The sequence below is a fragment of the Podarcis gaigeae genome (genome assembly GCF_964106915.1).
Source record: "Podarcis gaigeae genome assembly, chromosome: 4".
NCBI classification, from domain to species: Eukaryota; Metazoa; Chordata; class Lepidosauria; order Squamata; family Lacertidae; genus Podarcis; species Podarcis gaigeae.
In genome coordinates this window covers 83,117,734-83,132,775 of record NC_139677.1, presented here as the reverse complement: position 1 = coordinate 83,132,775, position 15,042 = coordinate 83,117,734, and the positions used below count along the sequence as shown (strand labels likewise).

The window sequence follows — 15,042 nt, the reverse complement described above, 5'->3', positions numbered from 1 at the left end:
ACAACCATCACAATCGACACAATATTTTGCACCATGAATAACATGGTGTTCTCACACTGTAACTACTTGCAAGCAGAATAAATTACTAAGTTGTCTGTACAAGGTGCAGCAAACCATAATGAGATAAAAACATATGAAGAGCCCTGCTAGATCAGGCCAACGGCCTTTCTAGTCCAGCATCCTGTTCTCACAATGGTGAACTGTATGCCTGTGGGAAGCATGCAAAGCAGAATCACAACACAACAGCACCCTCCCTACCTGCAATTCCCAAGCAACTTGTATTCAAAAGTATACTGCCTTTGACAACACAGTCATTGTGGCCAGTAGCTATCCATGGGCTTATCCACCATGAATTGGTCTCCTCTTTTAAAGACATCCAAGTCAATCGCCATCAGTGCCTTTTGTGGGGGCAAATTCTATAGTTTATGCACTGTGTGAAGAAGGATATTTCAGTGTCTGAGATGGGTTAAGCACAGTTAACATTTCTCCTTTGTTTTGGAACCTTTTGAGGGCTTTAACTTTGCATGCACCGAAGTCTTTATGAGCAATATCTCCTGTAGATTAAATTAATCCTCTCGCCTCCTCTCTGAGCCTTATGACTAGAGGTTTAGATTACAACCTGAAGCACATTCCAATTCAGTCTCTGTTTGAGTGTTTTTTATTTTTTAAGGGGGGAGAAAAAACAAAGACCCCTTATTTGAGCTAGTGCATGCCCTCTGCAAGAGAATGCGACTGGTATAACTTGCATAACAAAGGAGCACAATGTGCACACTGTGTTAGCAGGGTGCAATTTAATCCATACTTGCTTTAGGCGTGAGTGTTGCTGGCACACCGTCCTTGGCCCTTGCAGCACACAGGAGCTCCTTTGATTGTGTCCTGCAAGGCAGCCCCATCTATAGAATGAAAAGGGCTGCAGGTGGATTTGCCAGCAGTCCTGCTGCGATTCACATCAGCAGTAAATGATGGGATTAGAGGAAATGTTCCATAATAGTGTACTGACAGGGAGAGCTGATTGAGGGCATACTAAGGATCAGGGTAAGTGACATCATTTCTCCAGCAGGAGTAATGTTAAGATTTCCCTGTAATTTGGTTTTGATAACACAAGGGGGGCAGGTTGGTGGGAAGGGAAGTTATTCTAACAAAAGGGAATGTGCACTGCTGGGCCCAGTTCAAGGTGCTTGTATTAGGGCCCTGAATGACTCAGGTCACAAATATCTGAAAAAAACTACCTCTCCTCAGGCTTTTCAGCTCTTGGTGGCTCCACCGCTCTTAGAAGCTGGGTAGTCGTCCTGGGAGAGGGCATTCTCTGTGGCAGCCCCTAAGTTGTAGCACTCACTTCACACAGGCAACTTCAATATACAGTTTGGGGCAAATGTTGAAGACGCTCCTCTTTAGCCTGGCCTTTGATACCTGAGATGTATATTTGCAAGGCCCACTCTATTTTTCTGGTTGTGGGGTTTTTTATTGTAATTTTTAAAATTGTAATTTGATTTTTTAAAAAATAAATTGTAAGTTTAAAAATTGTTTTAAAAACCAATTGAGTGACTTCAAGGGCACAATCTCAAAAGAACAGGATGTTGGATGAGATGGGCCCTTGGCTTGATCCAGCAGGGTTGATCTTAGAAACATGGAATTGTAGAGTTGGAAGGGACCATGAGGGTCATCTTGTCCAATCCCCTGCAATTCAGGGATCTCTTTGCCCAATGTGGAGCTCGAACCCACAACCCTGAGATTAAGAGTCTCATGCTCTACAGACTGAGCTATCCTGCTGCACCATCTTATGCTGCACCACAAAGTGCAGACTTCCATGATTATGTGAAACTGAGGATGGTGGGGTTTGACTGTGCAGAATGCAATTACTTGACTTAATGACAAGTTCAGAAACATTTTTTACCCTTCTCAATATTGGGCTATTGCCTTTTTAAAAGCATCACCCCCTCCTTTCCTGATTGCAGCTGAGCAACAGTTAAACAGAGTCACATTTAAAACTGAGCAGCCTTCTTGCCTGGTGAATGTGTGAACAGAATGTGAAGGCTCTGAGACAAATTCTCTCTCATTTCAAGAACACTTCATTACAATCATACCAAATTCAAAGGGATGAGAACAGAGATAGCGTTCAATTTGACTGAGCTGATTAGTGTCAAGGCATCCCCCCAAAAAGTTCAAAGGCATCATTTGTCCAGGGCCTGCGATAAAACTTTGAAGGGAGGTTTTGAAAAGCCAAAGAAAGAATCCTCTCAGCTTCCATCCGGCAGATAAAAAAGGGGATTACAGGCCCTTGCTGTCCTTTGAACCTTAAAAAGTCCTGCTGGCAAACAGAATAAGACAGGGTTCAGAATAATCTCCTGCTAAAAGCTGTTGCTTCGCTGACTTCATTTCACTTCTTCAAAATTTATCTACTCATTTGCAGTTTTTCAACCAAAAGTTACCAAAGCTGTGCACGGAAAAATAAGACAAAATACGAAAAGTTTGCAAACTCAGTAAACGAAAAGCAACGGAACCTTTTAGCGAATGGTGCTCCATAAAAGGACTAGGTCCCACTTCCAGGAAAGTCTTCTTGCTAATCTCCTAATGGCCCTGATCCCAAAGCATCTGAATACAGCAGATGCAATGCTTTAATAGACCTGTGCATGGGTTGGTGTGGATGGGCAAATGATGTGGCCACAAGTAGTAGGAGAATACACATTTCCATCTGCATCTACAGATCAGCATAAAGAATAAGAATTTATATCTTTGTTCTCCCCCCTCCCCCCCAAAATACTAAACAGCTGCCCACAAATGCAGCCTACCCATGCCCACATACTAAGACCTTTTCCTGATGATCGAGTAACAGTGAAAACGCCTAGACATCTGGTTGGTCATTGTGAGAATAGGAGGCTGACCTTTAATCTGATTCAGCAGGACTGATCCAACCAGATGCCTATGGGAAGCCTTGCAATCAGGACAGGAATGTTACATCTCTCTCCTCACTTCTGATTCCCAGTATCTGGTACTCGTAAGCATACTACCTCTGGCACTACATTTACTCAATGGTTGAGTGATCCTCGTTTCCAAGTAAGTGGGTTTAGGTTTTGAGCCTAAAACAGGCATTACAGCTTTAGAAACACCAGTATATAGAAAGCTGCCTTATATTGAGTCAGACCCTTGGTTCATTTAGCTGAATATTGTCTACACTGACTGGCAGCAGCTCTCCAGGATTTCAGGCAGGAGCCTCTCACAGCCCTCTAACTTGAGATGCCAGGGACTGAAGCTTCTGAATGAAAAGGCAAGCCTTTACCACTGAGCTATGACTCTTCCCTGTAACTAAAGCTTGAGGGTGTTGCTCATCCATTTCCTCTCTGGGAGTACCAGGCAAACCATCCCTGTCCTCATAGGCCTTCCAGGTCTACCTGCCTGGAGTGGCTGTCTGCAGAAACTAACTTGCATCCTTTTCCCCACATTGCAAAACAGATAAAGGAAGACTAAAATGCTCATATTTTCTCACTGGGGAAGTCCAGAAGCTAGCAAATTGATGAGAAAGTAGAGCAATGTTAGACTTCTCTCCATTCCGAATAAGTCAGAAAAGAAGAAATCCATCAACAACAATAAATCTGTCTGCCAGATGATGTTTCCAAAGTATGTTGAACAAAGCTTGTTCTATTTATAGGCAATTGTCTTCATTAACCACCTTGAATCTTCTCCACCCCTTTTCTTATTGTCAGCTATGCCGTCACTGCCTAGCGCATTCCCTTACAGTAGGTGCCGGTTCAAAAAGAAACATTGGATGAACAGGTCAATAGGTACCCAAATTACACGCAGTGTTGTTGCTTTTTTCCTCACAAGCTATGAGTTACAACATGTTATCTTTCCTTTCTGCAAAGACATAAGCGCACAGTGCAGATTACTCAGCTTCAGAAAAATTATATATAATTGTCCCCTGAGGCCTGGAAATCCTGAAAGATGCTGAAGCACACAAGAGCTTGCTCTTTGCAGAAACACCCAATTTAATTTCTCCCTGGAAATAACAGCTTTGATATACTTTTGTGCATCGTGTACCTGTGATCCTGGAAACTGACTCCAGGCTCCTACTGTAGTGACTGAAACATACTACCACCCAAGGAACGTTGTTATTAGGCAGCCTCTGTAAATTCTGTATACAGTAACACTTGAAATCTAAAAGAAATAGCTAAAACCAAAAGTTACTGCTTTTTGCTAAGCCAAGGAAGCCAATTAGGATTCATGCATTTGCACCTTGCCAGCGCTGTCATTCATACACACACACACACACACACAGAGAGAGAGAGAGAGAGAGAGAGAGAGAGAGAGAGAGAAGTAAGTTTACTTCCAAGGAACCAGATACAGGTTCCCAAGTACCAGGGTATACTACCACAGCTGCAATTAGGATGCAATTCTGTACTGACAAGTCTCAATTGATCCTGTGGGACTTACTTCTGAGTAACCTATGTAGGATTGCACTGGTGAAAGGATTGCCAACAATGGTCCTACAGACCCAAAGAATTAATCAGGGAAATAAAAAACAATGGCCCTACGGAAATGTGATACAAATGTGCTTTAAATGTGTGGTGGGAGACAAGACATTTGACAGTATTAGAGTGCAATTCTCATCTATATATTTGTGTCATGGATGAAGAATGACTCATGGATGAGTTCACCCCTTTGCTGAACCACCACTTGGTACATTCCACCTCAGTTCCAGGTGGAACTGATCAACAGCTTCCACAGAGACCTGGGCTGGTGTTACAAGCAAAGGAGGGGCCAAAGTGCTGTTGCACAAACCTCTTGGGTGCATATAATGCCTGAATAAAGACTAGGGCTGTCTCAAGGCAGTTTGCTGCCTGAGGAGAAGGACAAGATGGCAGCCACCACTGTTCCACATACAGAAGCCGTTTGGAACAGCAGTAAAACCTTACTTCAGTACTGGCAATGTGCTCCACTGTGCCTGAGGGCAACAGACCACATACAGCTCTGTCCTCCCAACAGATGAATATGAGTAAGGGGGCTCAGGACATGCAGTTTCCCCTGCCCCCCTTACCTCACGCTGTCTAATAGTAGGGCTGGTCCTGATAAAGAAGGAGCGTAGAGGATTTTGAGGCAACAGGGGGGGAAGTTGGAGAAAAGAAGTCTCAGCTGCCTGCTGCCAAGGTAAATGATACATCTTAAGTATATCATACAGATGTGATTCGATATTTCCTTCTGTTGGTTCAGTTTACTGCTTTTGTGGCCTGCCTTCTAGAATACTGTAGAATGTTCTGGAGTAATATTTTTTTTCTTAACCAGGGGAGAGACAGAGAAGCACCACTGTAAACAAAACAAAAAAGATGAACCTCCAGCGTGTTGAAAAATAGTTATTGAAAATGTTGGTTTGAGGATGGTGGACTTTCCCTTGAGTGAAAACCAAAAACTTACTATTGCCCCTGGGGAACAGCACTGCTCAAAACATGTCAAGCACAAATGAGGTCCTTCTGAATCTACATATATTGCAGCCTTCCCTTTACCAGCATTTCCCTAAATTGTGGTTGCTGGTGGGGAGTGGAGTGGAGAGAGAATGAGAGCGCTGTGGGGCTGGTGGGGCTCTGTTGTTCTTCTCCAAACAGTTACAGTAAGGTAGGGAAACACCTGAAAAAAGGTACATTTCCATCTGTGAACTGGACTCCGATAGCCATGTGTTCAGCATCCTTTCTGGGAGACATCTGCTTCTAACTAGCAACTGCTGGGAACTGTTGGTGAATATAACTGGCTTGCCCTTATTGTGAACTTCTCTTGGGCGCTGTATTGGCTACTAGCAACAGATTACTGAGGTAGCAGAATGACTCCGTGGCTTTCATCTTTTTCTAGCTCTAGAGAGCCTTTTACTACCATGACTTTGGTACCAAGAAACCCCGGGGAAATCTGCTGAGGAAACTTTGAATATTGCAACGAGCTGTGAGACAGGATGGAAAGGAGGTAGGGTGAGATCTAGTGGTAGATTCTGGGCAATCAGCAAGGGTTTCTGATTCATGATTGTGTGACAAAAAACAGCAAAAACAAAAGAAACGACAGTAAGGCTCCCCTCTAATCCTAAACTAGATGATTAAAACTAAGAAATGAGAAGCTGTGAAGTCAGTTCTGCTTAGGGGTGGGTGAATTTGCATTTCTCTCATTTTGCCATCTTATGTTTAGTTCTCCACATTTCCACATCACTTTGCGATATATATTTTTTAAAATTCCACATGAAAATCCATTAGTATCTTAATGCTAATGTTGCCAAACTGTATGCAAATATTATTTCCCCTAATATAATGCATTTTTTTGCATGTTCTCTGTGATTTTTTAATGCATACTTTACCCCGGTGTACACACTTTTCCTACACGCTGCTTGGCTGGGGAACTGCATTGCAAAATTTAAAGAAGCGCAAATTTTGAAAGATGGTTGTGTTCATGTGTTGCTTTTGGAACGTGCAGGTTTGCCAGCTTCAACTTTAAATGTCAACTGAATTGAATTTCTCCTTTAGCCCTAGTTCTGGTATTGAATACAAAAAGGCACCCTTTTCGTTAATTCCGTATTGCATATCCTCCTCTCTCTGTGTTTTGCACCTTACTCTGGCTGGAAGATTTTGGGGGTCAAGTAAAAAGACAAGATGGGGCTGCTGCAAGCTTGACATCTGCCCACTCTTGTCCTTGGACTTTTGCTGTCACCTTAACATGAACTGAGTGTGTCCTTAGAAGGCACCCAGCCTTGTGCATTTCAGAGGGAGTTTGTTGTTGTCGCTGGGCAAGCTGCATTTCAGTAAAGCCGTTCTACCATTACTGATCTTCCCACTGATGAAGGAACCTGGAACACAGTGTGAAAACCAGTACAGTATTCTAATAAACACCTTCTCTGTGTTACCTGTTGGGGCAAGCCACAATACGGATTATCCTATCATTTTCTGTAAAGTTGCTGCACATTTTCCGCTCAGCTTGGTGTGCCAAGAATGCTACAGACCTCTTGCTGCTTTTTGTCACTGCTGGTTACATTAAGCCGGTGTGGTGTAATGGTTAGAGTGTTGGACTAGGACATGGGAGACCAGGGTTTGAATCCCTGCTCAGCCATGAATTTCATTGGGTGACGTTGGACCAGTCACCATCCTTTAGCCTAACCTACCTCACAGGGTTGTTACGAAGATGAAATGGGGAGGGGAGGGAACCATGTCCACCACCTTGAGCTCCTTGGAAGAAAAAGGTGGTATATAAATGCAATAAACAAATAAAACTTCTAATACTGGTGGTAGTGAAGGTATCATGGGTAATGGAATTGAGGCCAATGCTGGCTCTCCAAACCCTTCCGTCTTGCCCTAGGGCAGTGTTTCTCAACCTGTGGGTTGGACTACAACTCCCATCATTCCTAGCCAGCATGACCAGTTGTCAGGGATGATGGTAGTTGTAGTCCAACAACATCTGGGGACCCACAGGTTTTGCCACACCACACTCCCACTTTGCAAGCTCCGTAGCTGTTTTTTCCTCACTGTAATGTGTCACCAAACCTCTTGCTTCCCTGGATGGAGAATGCAAGTCCCCACACTCCCCTCTGTTGCTAATAAGCAAAAATCACAAATGTAGGAGCTGCTGCCAATCAGTTTGGGCAATACTGAGCTAGAGGGAGCAATGTTCCGACTCGAAATTAATACCCTTCAACATTTCTCTGATGAAAATAGGGACATCCTAAGGAAAAGCGGGACTTTACGGGATCAGATCAGAAACCAGGATGGCTTCTGTAAATCCAAGATTGTCCCTGGAAAATAGGGTCTGATGCCACTTCCTGTCTGTTCCTGGGGCCTCCTAGTGCCAATTACAGAATGTTTATTCATGCTATTAAAATAGATTCCGTTTTGATCGTATGTCCCTTTTGGATGCTGAATATTAGAAATGGAGAGAGCTGGGCTCGGAGTCTCCTTCTAGCTTTCATTATGCCTTTCATAACACTTCAGTCAAACTGTGTTGCTCTCTGTTGTTGATTTAACCTTTGTTGGCGCTAAGAGCTTTAATTGGCTGCTCATTTAGCCCTTTTCTTAGAAGTTAATGCACCATTACTGGCGTAGGAAGAGGGGCTCTTTGCCAGGCTAAACAGTTGGGAGTTTTCAAAGTGACAAAGCATATTACCAATAGTTTGTGCTTTCCACACAAAGGGCCCCTTCATAGGTTATTCCCAGGGCCCAGAAGCAGCAAAAGACCTGGATGTCTCAGCAGCATGTTCACCTTGTTCTGCTGGTTGACACATCACTGATGTGGTCCAAAGGAAAGCAGAGCAATACGTTTGGCACCAGCTTGGCTGAAGAAGTTGCCAGAAGTTGTATAAGGCACCATCCAACCATCTTAGGGACTCCACTCTGGATTTGAGTAGGGTTTATTCCTTAGCCTTTTCTTCTCCCAAAGATATCCCACGAGGCAGCAGAGGTTTAGGATCAGAGTTTTCCTTGTCCTGGATGGGCTACCTTCCCCATCTGCCTCTCACTTCCCTCTACAACATGTGCAGAAGCCACCTTCTTGACCGTTGGACCCACTATTGGTCTCATCCACTCAATCGGCTGGAGCCTTTGCATATAGGAGAAGTCCCTAACTCACCAATGGCTTGAGACCCATCAGCTCCCCTCACCTGGTTCAGCCAGGCAGTCAAAGCCGTTTCCCAGAGTGTGGTCACTGTCACATGCTAATAGCTTCTAGGAGCCACCGCTGAGAGCTCAGTGCAGGGTGGTGACCAAAGGTGGGGAAACTACCCTAGAAGGAGCATGACGTCCCCTACCGAGGCACTACCCCTTCCCTAATGCCCCATACACCCCAATTATGTGAGTGGATTTCATAGGAGCCACCTCCTAGGGGCCAAGGCCCCATAGATTATTTGAGGGGGCTGGAGGTCCCCAAAGTTCATGGGCATTGCCACTCAAATAGCGTCCGTGAGTGATTGCATCTTGTGATCCATTATGCAGGGAAGGGCTTACCTGCCGCCCCCCCAAAATTTTATTCAAGTTGACACCCTTGTTGGACATTAAATAATTCTCCCTTGCCCCCAAAAGGCAAATGAAGAATGTAAAGCCTTTGCAAAGCGTCATGGCTCCTGCCTCTTTGCAAAAGTTTAACATACTTAGGGCCATTTACTCACCAAGAAACTTGCCTGGCTCCTTCAACCGCTCAGAGATTGGGGTGGCAGGCCACAGTATTATTCTGCTCTGCAAGTTGCATATGTTCCTCATGCCTCTGGAGCCCTACATCTCCCCATAGGAGAGAGACATGAATTGCCCTTTGGACGTTTATGGGCGAACCCATAATAAAGTGAGGAGGGAGTGAAGTGATGGATGATCTGCCACTCCAAATCCCTGCTGGCTTGTTTCCCGGGAGCAGATCTTTGCATTCTGAAATCCACTCCTGTTGCAACCAATGGGCACAAATTTGTTACGTAAGCTCCAGCCTTAATATAGTTGATGGGCCTGATCCTGGGGCCTCTTATGTGAAAGAAAGAAGCTTTGGCTCCAGCAGATGCATGACCATCTGGCAACCTGCACTAGAACGCCTTGTTTTGGGGCTTACTGCTTGTGGAAATATCGCAAGGGGCAGGTTTGCCCCTGCTGAGCTCTCTGCAGGCATACAGAGACCCTCCACAATGAGTGCACACAAATACAGTGGTACCTCAGGTTACAGATGCTTCAGGTTACAGACGCTTCAGGTTACAGACTCTGCTAACCCAGGAATAGTACCTCAGGTTAAGAACTTTGCTTCAGGATGAGAACAGAAATTGTGTGGTGGCGGCGCGGCAGTGCGACGGGAGGCCCCATTAACTAAAGTGGTACCTCAGGTTAAGAACAGTTTCAGGTTAAGAATGGACCTCCAGAACGAATTAGGTTCTTAACCCGAGGTACCACTGTACATATTTATGGAACGGCAAACACAGAAGTTGCCCATAGTGTCAAATTTGGGGCAGCAGCATTTTCCTGCCTTGCCACTTACTGGCTGCCCTTCTCCCAGACTAGATATATGCACAGGAAAGCATATTTTGTTGTGCTGCTGCCGCCACCATTGAATAGGAGCAATTTGTCTCCAAGGTTGAAGCATAAAATTACCCAACATGCAGTAACACACATAGCATGCTGGTTGACTTTGTGCCCTCCACCACTGGGCAAGGCATGCCGATCACTCATATTCCAGAAGGCCAGCAACTGCACTGCACACCTTCCCACCAAAATTAATGGCGAAGGAGCAAGTGGCATAGATCACTTGCTTGCTCACTCCTGTTCAAGAGCATTGAGATTAGAAGGACAGGTGCTAGTGGTGGCTTTTGCACAGTAATGCCTTCTCTTTCTTCCCTTGCTGGAGTGATAAACACTTCAGGGTTCAGGCGAAGAGGTCCGAGAAGAACTCCTCTCCACCCCTCCAGGACAGCTTGCTGAAGAGTAGGAAGAATCCCTATACTTGTGTAGTCTCAAAATGTGGCATAACACTGTTACAAAACCTTTATGGGAAGGTCATCCCCCCTCAAGGCCCCCAGAATGCCCAACTTGGCTCCCACCCTTTTAAGTGAGTAATTCCACAATTGGGCGTCATGCCACACTTAAGAACTGCAGCTAACTCCAAAGGAAGTTGGGTTTTTTCTGGGATTAGCTGCAGGTGCAACCTGTTATCCTTGTTTCACCAGCCTTTAGCCATCAATCAGCAGATGAGAGAGAGGCAGCCTTCATTGAAAAGGACTCATTTGAAACTGAAAATATGAACAGAGAATGTCAGCTACTGCTTTTTTTTTTTTAAAAAAAAGATCACTTTAAAAGGGTAGGATCGCTTTTAGTGTGTTTATGTTTTGTTGTGCTTTTACTCTCTTTTGTATTTGCGTTGTATCTCCCACTCACCCCATAAATTACCTAAAGACTTTTCTCTGTATCAACAATAATAACAAACAACAATAACAATAACAAACAACAATCAACAATAATAACAAACAACAACAATGATGATACATTGTAATTATAAATATGACTACTAATGGAAATACAATAAAATAATAATATTCATAACAATGTATGTGGGTATATGTATATGGTGGTTCCCTCATTGCGGGAAGTGAGGTTATAGGGAACCAGACAGAGGGCCTTCTCGGTAGTGGCGCCTGCCCTGTGGAACGCCCTCCCATCAGATGTCAAGGAAATAAGCATCTATCTTATTTTTAAAAGACATCTGAAAGCACCCCTGTTTAGGGAAATTTTTAATATATAATGCTGTATTGTTTTTAACACTCAATTGGGAGTCACCCAGAGTGGCTGGGGAAACTCAGCCAGGTGGGCGGGGTAGTAGTAGTAATAATAATAATAATAATAATTTATTATTATTAATTCTTGCTTACCTCCAGAAGGTTGTCCTTGTTTGCCTGAACAAGGCAATTGTTACATTCCAAACATATTAGGTGAACATTTGCTCCTTTTAAAGATGTAACATCAGAATATAAATGTCATAAATTGAAGGCTATGAGGGAGACATCTAAAAGACATCTGCAAGCCTTCACAATCTCTCTTCCTATCTTCTTCTGCCCTTAACATGCTTATTTGAATACAATTTTCCAAACTTTTCCTCTGAAATGCTGCATAATAAATACACAGAATCTTAGCCATATCTCTCCGATACATCTTGAAATGTTTTTGATTCACAAGTGGAGAAACCCCTCTGCAAGTACTGCTGAGCTGCCTGACAGATTTAATTAATTTACTGACAAGGGCAAAGACAATCATTGTGTGTTGAGCAACTTAATGAAAGCTGGATTATGTGACGTCTGCTCTCGGGTGGGATATATTGATGCCTTTTGCACGGGGGCAAGTCAAGCAGGAGACCTTTGGCCCTGGAATCCCTCTTGGGGGGAATTCCTGGGGTTCTTCTGATAGCTGGAGAGGGGACAAGTAGTGACCTGAGCTCTTGCCTGAGGCCAACGCTTTGAAGAGACTGAACGTTTCACCCCTGTGTGAATCCAAAGGGAACTGGCCGCCGTCGGATAGCAGCTCACTAGCACTGGCAGAATTAAGACTAACCAAGATGACAATGGCCAAAAAAGGGAGTCCCCCCCCCCCCCCAGGATACAGTGTGAGGGCTTTCTATTAACTTTACATCTTTCATAAACAGACACACACACACACACACAGAGAGAGAGAGAGAGAGAGAGAGAGAGAGAGAGATAGTTATACAGTGGTACCTTGGTTCCTGAATGGCTTAGTTTATGAACAAATCGGCTCCCAAACGCCACAAACTTGGAAGTAAGTGTTCCGGTTTGCAAATGTTTTTTGGAAGCTGAACGCCCGTTCCGGCTGTCAGCATTGTTTCCGGAGCCAATTGGAAGCAGTGCCTTGGTTTTCGAATGTTTTGGAAGTCAAACAAACTTCCAGAATGGATTGAGTTTGAGAACTACCACTGTATAGTTATATAGTTATAGATTTAGGGTAAACCCTAGAAATTAATAAATTCTAGGATTGCAATTATTTGGGGTGGGAAGGGAGAGATATAAGCTGAAGAAGAATTCCTGGCTAAGCTGGCACTCGGCTTTCATAACAATATCATGCAAGGAGGAGCTAGTAATATGCTCTGTGAGCCAAAACAAAACTTCCCTATCCAAGGTTGCCTTCAAATATGCCGCCGGTTGAAAATTAAGATAGGAATCTGAGCTGAAGGGGGTGTTGCTATGCTCGTTGTGAGTTGCTGTTGCAAACATGTTAATGAATCAATTGCGAGTCCTGTACTGTCTCCACTTAATTTCCTTCTGACCTTTCTGACTCCACACACACACACACACACACCCAACACTTAAACTGCTTTACACTTTCTTATTTTTTAAGATGCCACAAGATAACCTTGCTTCTTCAGAAAAAGGGGGAAAAAACACATTTAGGAGTTCATAGGAACATTGACATCAACATAGAAAAGGTCAACTGTACAGCCAGTGCTATTTTTCTAGAAAAAGGAGAGCCGGAACTCACTATGGAAGGCCTCCCTTGTTCTCTTAGAATGGCAATGGCGCCCACCTGAGAGGTGCCAGAACTGAGTTCTGACTGGGGGGGGGGAGCCCTGTGTGCAGCATTACACATCTAGCATATAAAGCAATTGGGTAGAAGTGGGGAGCAATATGCCAGAAATGGGGAGCAGGGACACCGACACAAAGCAGGTTAACTTCCACAGTCTCTGCTTTAAAAAGAACACTTTGTTCCCCAATCTCTGTATTTAAGGCACAGGATGTGATGGGAGTTGCAGTCCACCAAAGTAAAAAGTGGAAGGATCTTCTCTTCACATCAAGAAAATGCCTTTTCAAACGGCTACTTTACATACAAACGTTATTTATTCCCCAAGCTCTGCATTGTTTGTGAAGAGTTTCTGGAAATTGTAACTCTTGTGAAGTATAAACCACATGGAATTCTTTGAGGGAAAGCATGTTTTTTAAAAAATATATATGAATGAATAGTCGTTACACAGGCTAAAATGTCTTATTTCCAGCTTTTGGAGTGGTTCCATCAAACAGTAGACCACTGCCGTTCATGCATAGAATGAGTCACAGCATAAGACAACCTATAAAACATTTAACACCGGTTCAAGAGGACGGAAGGGCGTGCCTGCAAGCCACACCTGTGTATTATTTACCCAGACTTGTGTGGATTCCTCCCCCTCCCTGGTTTCACTTACAATTCAAAAGTATCCAGCAGGCAGGAAGGCTAAAGACATGGAGAGAACAAGCATCTCCAAGGCTGGCTTTGAACTTAGCAGCCCCTCTCCCTGTTCCCGCCCCCCTCCGGCACTATCAATAAGCAGCAGACATGTGCAGTTAAAAGAAGAAAGGTATAATTACCAGTCCCTCTCCCTATAATCTGTCTCTCTCAAGGTGCAATTGGTTTATACCTTGGTATGTAAATTACTAGTTAAAGACGTTTAAACTGGTCACATCAAAGATCTTGCCTAAAAAGAACATCAAAAGAGACTCTTTCAAAATTAGTACTAGAATGAGATGTTCCCTTTAAAAAAAAAAAAAAGGACTTGATCCCATGAGCTGCTTCCTGCTCTGGCAAGTAAAAATGCAGGGTAGAATAAGCCTCCACAACGTGTGGGTCTCTGGACATTGAACAGAGCCCACTAGCCACAAAATGTACTAGCTCACCAGGGGGCTGATAAATGTCATATGTTTTCTGCCTTGCATGAGAGGGTGAAATAATAGTGTTACAAAAGTTGGGTGCTATCTGCACTCTCTGCCGAGTGCTGGCAAGATTCCAGGGGGTTCCAGGCACTCACCCAGGTTCTGTGTTCCTTTGGAGAATTGAGACATGGCGGAGACTGTCATAGTTTTAAGAAATATAGTTTATTCACCTATTTGAACCTTCAGTCTGTGTGGAGGGAGTCCAGATCTTATAGCATGGTCATTCTGAGAGGGACCTGCCATGGAGTCGATGGCATCTTCAGCCAGCCTGCCCAAGACAGATCCCAGCCTTTTTTCTTCTCTTCTTCTTCTTCTTCCCAGCACACCTTGCTCTAAAGACTCTATTTTCCTGTCATTTCAAACTCATACCCCATCACCATGGCAGCCTCTGTTTTCCCAGGCTCTCAAATGAGCCATCAACACTTTTTGTCATTTTAATGCCTCTATCCCAGGTGAGGTCCTGGCTTGGAAAGGAAGCTCTTGGCCTGTGCTTTTCCACTGGCCTCTTCAGTACTCCAAATAATCAAAATCATTTATTAGTTCCTGTTGTTGCTTTTGTTGTTTTCTCATAAGCCACAAGCCACAATACATTTGCTGGACTGCAATGGTCTCATTAGGTCATAAATTGGCATAGGGCTCGGTTGAAGGCTCTTGTGTGGATATACAAAGTCCTGAACAACTTGTGTCCAGGATACCTTACAGACTGCCTGGGCTCTTATATCCCAGATTGATCCACAAGTGCTGCTGGTTGTCCTCCATATTGCAAAGGACCAATCCACCTTAACAAGAAGCTGGGCATTTAGTGCCACCATCTCAATGCTGTTGAACACATCCTCCCTTTTGACTTTCAGACATCTCATGGAGATTTTTTTATGCCTACATGC

At 44.0% G+C, this 15,042-nt stretch overlaps 1 long non-coding RNA gene across 1 annotated transcript; it reads left to right on the top strand.

The window, feature by feature from the left end:
* The first annotated feature begins 4,733 nt into the window (after window positions 1–4,733).
* Window positions 4,734–10,821, top strand: LOC310843981. Its single transcript, XR_014563849.1, has 3 exons — window positions 4,734–5,142; window positions 5,836–5,943; window positions 10,643–10,821. It is a non-coding gene; the product is annotated as an uncharacterized lncRNA (long non-coding RNA).
* The last annotated feature ends 4,221 nt before the right edge of the window (window positions 10,822–15,042 follow it).